At 39.6% G+C, this 12,709-nt stretch overlaps 1 protein-coding gene across 5 annotated transcripts in view; it reads right to left on the bottom strand.

Moving 5' to 3' along the window:
• esr2a (estrogen receptor 2a) overlaps positions 1 to 12,709 on the bottom strand; it is a 44,759-nt gene that overhangs the window by 13,674 nt on the left and 18,376 nt on the right. The window contains exon 1 of one of the 5 annotated variants that reach the window (XM_071467644.1): positions 5,291 to 11,596. The exons of 1 other annotated variant lie outside the window; for it this stretch is intronic. The gene's annotated coding sequence lies outside the window, so the exon portion shown is untranslated. Of the gene's footprint in view, positions 1 to 5,290; positions 11,597 to 12,709 lie in introns of those variants that run through there. 3 more of the 5 variants (XM_071467646.1, XM_071467642.1, XM_071467645.1) reach the window with 3 other exon arrangements.

The raw sequence follows: 12,709 nt of genomic DNA, 5'->3' as shown, positions 1-12,709 counted from the left end.
TAGAGGCCTGCTGTGTCTGAAAATTGACAGGGGAGGAAATAGGAAATACTGTAGGATTTATACTGTATTATAGACAGCTGGTAGATCAATAACTGCAACACACACACACACACACACACACACACACACACACACACACACACACACACACACACACACACACACACACAGTACAGTCTAAGAACATGTTCTGGATGGCAGGACTCTGTCTTCAGTCGGACACAGTCTCTCTACCTTTCTGGCAGAGAGATCATTTCTGGAAGTCGTTACTTACTCAGAAGGGAGAAAGGCTCATTAATCTTTGCCAAATAGCTGAGGAAAGCTTTGGTTCGGCCAGCCAACAAAACTCAATGATCCGTAGGAGGAGCTGCAGTCCAGTGCTGTCAGTGTAAAATAGGCACTGTAGGAAACTGGCAATAATTTAATTGACAAAGCTGCAACTAGAACTGGTGACCATTAATATTTTTGGATGCTGTGAAAAGTCGTTTGTATTGTTAAACCTTGAATAACAGATCACCAGTGTGGACACTTTGCAAAGAAAAGAGGAAAATGCATTTATGGCCACAGCTTCACTGAAGAGATGTGGACACTTTATGAGCCGGTTCAAAGTTAAAGAGACAAAAGACGCACAGTGGCAGCATCACTTTACCCGATGGGGATCTTCTGACATCGCCTCAATTTTACACAATCTTTACAAAATTGTTATTATTGCAAGCTGAGAATAAAGACTGGTCACCATTTAGATAGAAAAATGATTTTCTAGTTTGTCCTTAGTTGACTGAGGAAAAGAAAGTGATGTTAAATGGAGCACATGGAGATAAAAACATACGTCAATCTGGGACAAACCCATAGAGAATCATCCTCAGACTGTCTCTGTGGAGCGATTTAGCATCTTCAACTCATCAGCATCACTTACAGCTGCAGGCAGCTGTTTTCAGAGCTGCACAGGTCCCACTGTGTTTACACTACCTGCTCGGACAGAGGCGCATTTAGCAGCTAAAGAGAAGGAGAGTGAAGACTGGATTCACAGTCATCAGGGGGATGAATGGGTGCTAATGTTGCTCCATATCTGCTGCAGCAGCTGCCTGCGTTAACCAGTCCACCAACTGGAAAAGAGGATAATGTGCCACCGCTGTGTTTACGGCTGCACCAAAGACCGTCAGTTGATGCTGTTTTTAAAATCTGAAGATGTTTCATTCCACTGGCAGCTCTGCAGCATGTGTGCAATGAACTGGGATTTCAAAAACAGATCTTAAACTACTGTATCTGAGCCCATCACAGATTTTAATGCTATTAATGATAACAGGGCAAAGGTTTCAGATTATTTATGCTTTTTAATGACATTTCCTTTGACAAACAATCTCTATCTGGCTGGTAACACTGAGTGTGGGCTGGCAGTGGGAGGATGGTATTACCTCTGTCATCTGTGGAGTGTATTAATTTTCTCATGGTATCTCCACTGATAAAAAGCCTGGTAAATCAAAGAGCGTGGGCTACTCTCTGAAGTTTAATTATGCTGCTCGCCAGCTCATCTGTTTCAGCTTAAATCATGGTGAATAACTGATGATAACAAAAAAAAAAAGCTACAGAGTCATAGGAACTTCAGCAATCAGAAATTAAATCACTGCCGCCGTCAACTCGTTCAGTTTCACCAAGTTTCCAGTGACCTTCTGTCTGTAGCCGATGAACGGACTCCCAAAGCAGATGAGTCACTTTAAGAGAGGAGACTGTCGGAAGATTTTGCTTCCATTTTGGGGTAAAAGCAGATGTGGAAGAGTTTTTGTTTCCTTTGAAGCTTTGACCTTGCCATCAAACCTCCTCACAGTCACACTCTGCAGCAGCTGGCAGCTCATTGTGGGAGAAAGCCTCCCAGATCCTCCACAACACTGAGAGAACGCACGAGATAGAAACCCAAGTTCTTTTATAGAAATAGTTTTAAAAGGCCAAGGTTCATTGTAAAGGCACTACAGCAGTTGGGAAATGTTACTCGAGGACCTCAGCAGTCAGTTCGAATGCCCCCTTTACTGCTTTACAGAGCTTCACACCGAACGCACAAGTTCAACCATTATTCTCAAAGAGCAGGGAGCTGCACAAGCCACAGCACCAAGCTCCAGGTTCTGCAGCAAAAAAAAAAAATCAATCAGACTGAACTTTGATGCCAAATACACCGACTTCCACAGCACGTGTCTGATTGGAGTCAGGACAGACGGCTGAAGTTATATCAGCGATGATATTACTGTTGAAAGTAAAAGGGGGAAAGTTGTGTGTATTTTTTCTGATTTCATATGTAGCTCTGGGTTAAAAAATGTTTTATCGCTAATCAGATCAGTAAATTGATATTATGATTATTCAATGTTTTCAATCCATCCCAGATTGTGCTTGCATGATTATATGCTGCTCTTTACCTTGCACTCTACCTCATGCAAACTCTTTGCACTTGTGCGTCAAAGACCGAACATGTAGCAACTTCAGAAACTGATGTTGACAGAGAGGCTTTGAAGTTTGAAGTCTGTGAGCTACACTTTTTAACTGATACATGAGTTGGAAAACTTAATTTTTTGCCTTTTTAGGCTGATTATTTAGACACAGCACACAATGTTTGGATAATCTTAGTGCCGGGAAAACACATCTACAAAACTCCAACCTCCTCCACTAATGAACTAATGAGCTGGCTTATTAAATCAATCTTTAATTAAATATATTTAAATGTCTGTTAAAGGTAGTTTAACCCCATCAGCTCACATGACTTCCACTGGAGTCAGAGGCAGCACGCTACGCTGCTAAGCTAGGCTAGTTAGCCTTTAGCCTACAATGTGTTACTTTTTCCCTCCATTGTGATTAGACTGAACTACAGCCTTATTCATGCATAACCAACCTAATTACTAAGAGCATTTCAATTGATGTTTCCATTGCAGGTAACAGGAAGAAGTGGGTAAATTAGCTAGTAGCTTTAGCTAGCCTGAATGCAGTAAATGCAGTTATATTTAAATGCTGTTCTTTTTTCCCCAAAATCACACATTTCTACATCATAATATAAAGACTGATGTTGAAAAATTTTGTGTCCTCCAATATGCAGTTACAGCGTTTTGGCATTTATTCACACGGCCTGCAAACATCCATGTTGATCACACACTTCTGCATGCACACACAACCCCCCCCACCGACATCCCCTAAATTATAAGCAAAGATCAAAGCCAAATAAAGCAAAATTTGAAGTGACAGAACTGTTCCCGGCCATTAGCCAGAACTGCATGCCTTACACAAAAGCTCAAGGCCGTGTCGTTTTCCCATCCCAAACCCTCACCGCCTCCCTAAAAATCAGACGGAAACAGATATGAAACCGCTGCGCGAGAAGAAGCCGTACCTTTCTAAATACAGCAAGGGAGTATGAGTGGGGATGTGGGTGCTGGTTAGTGCCAGAGAATGTGAAAAATCTCATTGAATTGTTTGCCCTGCTGCGAAAAAATACACACAATTTAATACAAGAAAGATATTCAGCTTTAGATTGACTTCAGTTTCTTTTCAAAGGCAAATTAAGAAGAGAAACACATTATTTGGAGCTCCCTGTTGTACCCATGTACAGTCTGAATGAATCCAACACAACATGCAGCCCTGCAATTAATCATTACTTTGTGAAGCTGCAGTTATTTTTACTCTGTGACCAACAGATTAATTAAACTAGTTTCAGAGGCTGCAGTTGGTGGTGCTGTTCTGTATTGCACTATTTTGAAAAGTATTCCTTATGTCTTCTCCACCCAAATTCACATCTAAACCTGTAACACAAACTAACTACAGTCTAAAACATTTCACCTCTCTGACACAGTCACAATGTCAACAAAAACTAAACTATTAAAACATGCTGCAACACAATAGCCAGTGAATTCAGTCCATAATAAATGTAATTCAACCTAATCTTTCTTCTCAGGAAAGGTTTCGATCTGGAAAATAGCTGGAAATCATTGTAATAAAAAAAACTGCAGTAATAGTGAGAGAGTGTGATTTACATTTTTATTCAGTTTTTAAAAAAGTGAACGTCTGTTGTGACGGACACTGGCTGTGACAAGTGGTCCTGAGGAGAAACTGAAAACACTACACGCAGTGAGAGTCAGCACCAAAACTCAACTCAATCTTGAAGGTGACAACTCTGAAAGTAAAATCCTGTCTTTGTAAACTTTGATTATGAGACGCACATTCTCTCTGTGGAAGTTCTGGTATTTTTTCCCCATTGTCATCCCATTCCCATTTCCCAGCTGGGGAACACAACTAATAGGAAAGCATGGATGCATGTTTTTTTTTTTGTTTTTTTTTTTTTATCTTGCAGTGACAGTGATGAAATCTTTAACTTCTCACCAACTAATTCTGCAAATCGAAAAGTTTACAACAAAAGAGCAAAGACGACTTTTATTAATTTCCTAATTTTCAGCACCACACAAACTCCACAACTTACACTAACAGAGAAAACAGCCTTTAAACAACTGACAAAATGCATCAAAGTGACTGAACTGCTGCAAGCAATGTTAAAAAAAAAAGGTGTCATGTCTCTTTTGCAATGACCAAAACGAGTTTAAATAAATGCAAAAATAAGATGATTACTCTGCAAAAGACTGGATCACAGCCTGAGCAGGAAAACGCTGTGATGATGTACCATCAGATGCACAGTTCAAACAAGCGGCAGAGGAAATTCTTCCTGTGAGCTTGTCTGAGCAGCAGCTGGCTGATAGCAGCCGCTTGTTTACACAGTGATAAGTGCTTTTTGAAGTAGGTTAGTGTTCACATTACACTTTTCTCAAACCACATTAGAATTAGACACAGAACAGACATGGGATCTTATAATGTTCCCAATGAACATGAGAGGTTAAGATGTAAAGATGTCTTGCAGGATAATTAAGTGCTGAGCTGCTGTGCACTGTACAGAAGATGTTTAAGGAAATAAACATTAATTTTTCCCATGAAACCCCTTGTCTCCTGGTGTCTCTTTGCAGACATCAATTTCATACTAAAGTCTTCAAGAAGCTGTTAAAAAAACGCTGGTTATATCTAGAAATGACCAACTTCAAATTCCACAGAGGCTCCTATAATAAACCCTCGACAAAAATCTCACGGTGTGGGTAAAGATTTCACGCTGGAGTTTAATCTGACACCTGTTAACCAGAGTGAACCCTGATCTTATTCCTGACCCACGCAGTTACAGGCCTTCCACTTGCTGCTTAGATATTTGACCCACAGACCCACAGTCAGTCAAGTCGCCTGCTTCAACACAAACACGGATATATGTTGGAGATATTCTTACCAGAGAGAGCAGCTGCAGAGAGAGTTGTCAGACTGACAGTGTGGACTCCCGCCGCCCAGACAAGTGCAGGCGGACCGCGGCGGTGCGAGCTGCAGAGAGGCCGAGCCCCGAGTAACTTCACCGACTCTCCGCCCGCAGGCAAATAAGCGACGCTGCTGCTGCCCCGCAGGCAAACGGAAGTGATGTCAAGCCAGACGCAATAAGATGCGCACAATCCTTCAAAATAAAACCCGCCCTTATGAATTCCTCATGGTCGGGTTTTGTTGACAATGGCGTCAACTTTAACATCATGAATGACAAAAGATGTAAACCTTTTTTTTTCTATGAAGATTATAATTCTGGTGTTTTGTCTTTATTTGAGATTATTTTGGTTAATAAAGAAAGTTTTAAAGGAGAATTAAAACTTTATGGTGTAAAATAAAATAAAATAAGACAACATGAGATAAGATTAAGTCTTAAGTCACCTTATCCTCATTTCAGCTTTTATATTCAAAATCAAGTGTCAGTGACATATATTTATTTTTTAAGTGGGACCATTCATCGCTGACAATCGCAAGACAACATGAAAAACATCAAGGCAACATGATGTCATCACATTTCTGAAATATAGAAACACAGAAGAGCAAAGCACAGCCTCACACTGAGGGCATGGATTTCAGAAAATATATGAGGTTCTATTGACTGGATGCGTTACAGCCGACAAATTTGAAGGTGTATTGCTTCCTCAAATCGCACCAGGTGAGATTCATCCAGGGCCAAATAAAATAAACTCAGATTGTCTTGTAGCTACATTCAGATCTGCAGACTGTTGTTTGTTAAAGGAACTGGTATCTCTTCAGACTGTAGAAAGAAGCCCATTACCTTGGATTCTAGGGGGCTGAAATGGGCAGTAATGAACTAAAATAAGATAAATAAATTGATGATTTATAGTTTATTGTAGCAGTGAAATGTCTACAAACATAAAATAATTAACTGTCTGTCTGTGCACCAGTGACTTTCTCAATGCCTGTGTTATCCAGCAATGCAGGTTTGACCTCAGAGGCACAGCGGACGTTTGACCTCTGCTTTCCTAATTAGCAAAGACTCCAGGGAGGATATTGCTAAAGACTCTGCTGCCAAGGCTACAAGCAGGTCACAAAGAGCAGCAAAAAAACAAACAAAGCCATACATACTTTATTTTTTGAACTCAGGTTCTCTGTCGCCTAATTCATCCTGAATAATATCAAACAAATGGCAATGGTAATGCAATATCACTTTACTAGTTTTAAGACTTAACTGACAGCTGACACATTTATTTATTTGTTTTGTTCCTCATTGTGTTATGAATAAAAGGTGACTTACTGAATAATATAATATGTTCACCAACTCGAAACCATCATCAGAGGCAACATTGCATTGGTTGGTCACCGCTGTCTTGCAAAAGCAGTAGATATTGAACAATCATGAACATACAGATGCAGTTAAGGCTTCAACTAATGATTAATATTTTTATTGTCGATAGAGAAAATCAAATCAAAAATCAAATCAGCAGATCAAAAACATTTGAGAAGCTAGAACCAGAAAATGTTTGCTGGTTTTGTCTTGTGGAGTTTTATTGCAAACGCAAAAGTGATATTCAGTGTTGACGTATTGAGTTCTGCATAAAACTTTTCCAAAGCAGTTTTGTTAACATTTGAAGTTGAGCTTTGTTTACATTGGTGTTTCTTCCTCGGTGCCTTTGTTAGCATATTGCTATGTTGTTAGCACTTTACTGCCACCAGCTGTTGAACAGCAGAATCTTGTGAAACCAACGGCACGGTCTGAATCATGGTGCCTGCACAGCACAAACAAATGGGGACCCACTTGCTCCACAGCACTACTGGTACAGTATAACCCAACCAGTACAGGATTTTAAGACCTCTGCTGACTGATGATGAATCAGCCAATACTCATTTTCTTCACACAATCCATAACATAAATAAACATATCATCAATGTACATGCAATGAGCCAATAATACATCAGCCTGGCCTATTTAACCGATAGTCAAAGACTTCACAAGGTATCTTAAACTTACATCATTAATAGGTTGCAAACAATGTAGCTGACTAATTTACTGTAAATCAACCAATAATTTCAGCACTAACTGCAACAACAACAAAACCAGTGTAAAATCATTGGAAAGCCTGTCAATAGGTAACAAACCTGAACATTGACCTTTGTGATTTGTACTATGGACTTATGTCAAGGTGCATGTGTGCACCTGAAAACAAATTGTCTTAGTGTACATCTGCTTTCTAAGACAAACACATTACATTCATTTGGCAGGAGCTCTTGTCCAAACGGACCGGAGACGCATTAACTGATGATTCTCCAACCCACTGAGATATCCACTTTGTGACAAACTGTCACTTTGCAACATGTGCCATCTCATTTTGCATCATCATGTCAATTTGGTTTTGCTGACTAGGCGCTGTGCTAATTGTACGGCTTAAATTGTTTATGTACTACCAGGTCCCTGCAAGCTTTGAAATCACAGGGAACACAGGTTCGGTCAGGTCAGCAAATCAGATGCAATATCACTGAAGACAAAATGATGCTCCCTGCTACAATTTAAGAAGTAAAATAGAACATAATTCAACATTTATTTGTGCCAGTACCTGAAATACTTTCTCCAGTTTCAATTCTCCCTCTACACCTGCTCTCCCAGGAGTCATGGGGACAGAGTGTGTGTGAGTGCGTGTGTGTCCAAAAGAGGCATTGTCGCCCTTGTAATTTTCTCTAAAGTAGAAGAAGAAGAAGGAAAAAAAAAAGCTTTTCCCAGTCATGGCCCACTGCCACACCTGCCGAGATAATCAGTGAGAATTATGATGTACTCATTTCTCGCCTCTCGAAATCCACTTTAGGTGATTACATTTTGCGGCTGTGCAGTCTATCAGTGCTTCAGAAGCTCATTTGACATTACCAGGTAATGGACCACAGTCTTTACATTCTGACCAAACCTAAATAAGTGCACCGCAGGTTACAAGGTGCAAATTGTGCCAGACTGAGACTTCTGCCATCTTTCTGTCATTTGGTTTATAGGGACCTGAAGGAGCAATTTGCCCTTAATATTGGGCTTTTAACCCTCAGTTGTCATGATGGAACATAACTAATGAACATTACTGAGATTTGGTCCCAGTCATTTTTCTAACCTTGCTACTTTGCTGTCAGTAGCCATCTACCTGTCAGTAGAAATTTTTCTCTTCTTTCATCCTCTGGATGTACGATCTCTGCTCAGCTCACTCCATGATGGCACTGCATGTGCTTTAGAGGGTCTCAGGCTATCAGCTTCTTTTATTTTCTAAGTCAGGGGCTTAAGAACAAACTTCACTCTGCCTGCTGATCTGGACCATCAGCTTCACATTGCTTGGTTTCCCATTAGTGTGCATACTGAGGGAAAGAGACATAAAAGTCAAAAACCTAACACAAGTTGAAACCCATTTTTTGTGGCAAAAACAGAAGAGTAGTTATGATTTGTGCTTTCTAGTCAAAGCCTGTTGGAAGTGCTTCATCACGACCCACTCCGGGTTTTCTCTTATTGCCTCGCTGGAGGTGTTGGAGAAAATGCGAGGGGAATGGCTTCTCAAGAAAAACAACGAACGGAATCATTTTAGCAAATGTCCCAAAATGATAGACATCTACATTCAAGGGACAAAGACATTTAAAGGTCATTGGAAGAACAGGCTACCTCTTCATCCTCAGGAGCAGAGGAGGAGGTGGGAGTGGTTAAATGGGTAAAAAATAAAAAACCCACGCTACAGATTCTGGGAAATGACGACTTGTACAAAACAACGTATATCAGGGCAAGATGTTTAAACCATATGAATAATCTCAACTACTTTTCTGAGTCAGAGCTGAACGTAAAGACTTTAAAAGTTGTTGCCTGGAAATGGCCATTATGGCTGAGGTAGCAAGGTACTTTGGGCCTATCCTTGGGCCACGTACTATACCAATTTCCTTCACCCAGTTTGATCTGAAGATACAATTGTTGCAGAGAGAAAAAGCGGGTAATTCGACCTTAGTGTTGATCACTATCCCAGATAGCAAAATGAAACTTAAGGTCCAGTATACATACAAGTGCCCAAGTCTGGCCCACACTCAGCATGATGGTCAGACACTACTTTGAGATCCGGACCAATTCTGGAGCACACAGAAAATCCTCTGGCCATCAGCCAACACCGGAGGACAACAGCTGGAATCTATGCACATGTGGAGGTTTATGGGTCAGACTTGGGCTGTGGGACCTTGGGGTGTACTGGGTCAGGAGTTTCATTTTGCTCTCTGGTATAGGGATTAACACCCAGATTGACTTGCCGTTTTTTTTTTTTCTCAGCGACGATTGTATCATTGGAACATTATTAGTTCAATTTAACCAGTTTATTCTCTTTTTTTTTGTTTATTTTTGTTGTTATTTATATACTTTTTGAATGATCTTTAAGCCTTAACCCTAAGTGAACCCAACTGAATCTTTTCATGTCTGTCCATAAAGGACCGAAAATATCCCTAAGGTTGCACAGCCTATAATAGCAGATGTAGTAATAGCACAACAGAAATTACTTAGATGCAAAGTAATGGTGACAATACTCGTAGTAAAACATCCCAACCTAGAAAGATGAAGGGAGGTAAAAGCTAGTTAAACAAATCTCAAAAAAAAAAAAAGTAAGGGTAGGCGGGTTGTTGCCCAACCATTCAACAGGTAGGCTTTCATGGTATTGTACAAAGAGGGTCAAGATACTTACAAACGAGAAGTTATTCTTTTGAGTGTGTATTTAATCTTCTTTGATTTCAAGAAACACATTTGTGTCTCTGATCCATCTTGTGAAGCCACATGGAGACTGTTGCTTCCAGCAGAGGAGAATAAGCTTCTAGCAGATACTGGTGTTCATTGCTGGCTGGTCACCCAACTTGTATTAGTCTGTACACTGCACCACCTGCCAGTCAGCTTTAAAGTTAGCAGGTTCAAGTTGTGCTTTCAATCTTGATGATGGAGATTTTCTGATCAGGGATTCTGCCTCTAACTGGCACCTATTGATGTGTTTACATTATAAACAGAGTATGATGGGCTGCTAGCATGACCTTTGCATGACAGTCTATGATGGACTACATTATAAACACTGGCAGTATATGAGGACAGATTTTTTTTAAGACAATGTTTTAGTGCGGAAACAGCTGGTACAGAGAAAGGAGAAGTCCTCCGTGCCCTGGGAGAGATGGACCCATCAGTAAGAGGAACACAGAAGGTTATGTCCCCTTCAAAACTCATAACCCCAAAGAGTTGCCCTCCGCTTCACCGCTGGCTACATCCGTTTATGGATAAACTGTTACATAAACTGTATGATAGCTTGTACATGCAACTAAAGCTGCCAAACATCTAAGGGCTGATCCGCTATTAAACGTCAAATTATCGCAAATATAAGCTCCAAACTTTGTGCAAAATTAACCTTTGGGGCCTTACAGCAACTCAACAGGCAAAAAAACTATATAAATCATCATCAACAAATACATCACTCAATGTTTTTTTAAATGATGGGCATCAAAACAAGGAATCAAAACTGCCTGACCCCCGGAGCTGCAGGGTCTTGTGAGGGTCAGAGGCTCATGTTGACCTCTGAAGGCACAGAACAGGACAGACATCACATGCTAGCAGCTTTATAGAAGTGAGAGTGGGAAGTTGTTGCTCTTATTGTGGCAACCTGGCACATGAGGTTACACTGAGGGCGCTCTGGGCAGCTTGTTTTCGGACGCTGACCAGTGTGGGAACCGGTTATTTGCTGTGATTTAATAATTGCATGGATGAAATGGGAAGTCTGAAATGATTCAGCTGGTTTTGGTAGAGTTATAGTTTTAGATACGATTATGTGTGGGCAGAGGATTAAAAATGCTTTCAGCCTTTTCCTTTGCTCTTGAGCTTTTTGGTTGAAAAAGTACTAAAAAAACAGCAGAACAGTTCCATTATGACCACAATTATCCACACCAAAGATAAGAGTTACAGGTTAGTATCTAATTTAGTTAAGTGTCTGTTCAGAGATTTTAGCTTAAATTGCCCCTTTTAAACTTTTCTGCAGACTACCTGTGCCTGCAGCCTTGTTCCTTAGACAGGGCCTTTTCTGGCTGTTCCAGTTCATGGTAAAGGCTGAAGATTATCAGGCCTTTTATTTTAAAGATGATTTTTAAATCATCTTTAAAATCACTTCTTTCAAAGATCAAAACAAAGATCATTATTTAGGCTTCAGCTTTTTATTCATTTATACTTGTATCTTGTAATTTATTGTAATTTAATGTAATTAATTTGATCAATTCACAATTCAGAACGATTTATTATAATTAATTTAATGTAATTATAATTAATGTACGTAATTGATGTAATTTAATTTTTTTGTCATTGTTTGACTTCTTTTGAATTAATATTATCACTATTAATAAACAACAAATTTTTGCCGATACATGATGTGTGGTTAGGAGGCAAAGGCAGCCATGAAATGATTATGCACATTGTGGAAGGATACAGAGAAGCAGTGAAGGAGGAAAACTTAATACTCCATAAACTAACAGAACAATAACGGATAAAGTGAGTTATGAGAGAAGAAGAAAGACAGGAAGAAGAGAGAGGAAAAATTCTTTTGATCAGGGTTGAGCTCTGACTGATTTATGTCTTCAGACTCACAGCAGGTTCATAGCTGAATCTATTAATTTATGAGTGGACTTAACAACACGTTTCAAAGGGTGAACACAATAAGTGATATTTCTTCTCTGTGAAGTAAGAAGCTAAGTGAAGATTCACTGTCAGAACTCTTAATATCATATTTTGTTTTGTTTTTTTTTAGCCTTTTAGCACTTTTTGTCTATGTTGGCTTCATCTGTTGGTGAGTAAACTCCATCTACTGATGATGATCATGTGATGCAGTCGAAAGCTCCAGCACAGATTCTTAACAGACCTTGAAGTAAGACTTCATATCAACTTCTGTTTAAGTGTGAACTTTGAACTCTAAACTTAACAAAATAAGCCTAACTTACCAGTGTTTTGGTCCATTCTGCAAATTTGCATTAAAATCAATAACCTGTAATAAATGAGTTTTTAATTAATGAATAGAAGAAAAGAGCAAGACTCATTACAGGCAGTTCAGATCAATAAATAGCCCCAGCCGCTGCTTTAAAAGCATATAAACATGTTCACTGCTGTGGTGATACAGCAGGAATGTGCTGTGGGATGATGAGTAAAATGCTGTTACTTCAATATATTCTCATTGAAAGACAACATTCATAACAATACTGATTTAACCTGGCAATTGGTCATGAGACAGAAACACTCCAACAAATATTTTAGAAAATCTGACAGCTCTGTTCATATCCTAAGATAAATACTGTGGGTATTCACAGCTGTGCTTACAAATAAAAGATG

This window comes from Trachinotus anak, unplaced genomic scaffold (genome assembly GCF_046630095.1).
Source record: "Trachinotus anak isolate AG129_WGS33_773 ecotype Australia unplaced genomic scaffold, CSIRO_AGI_Tana_v1 ptg000031l, whole genome shotgun sequence".
In the NCBI taxonomy this organism is placed as follows: domain Eukaryota; kingdom Metazoa; phylum Chordata; class Actinopteri; order Carangiformes; family Carangidae; genus Trachinotus; species Trachinotus anak.
The sequence above is the reverse complement of the archived record's forward strand: the minus strand, read 5'-3'. Positions and strand labels throughout refer to the sequence as shown.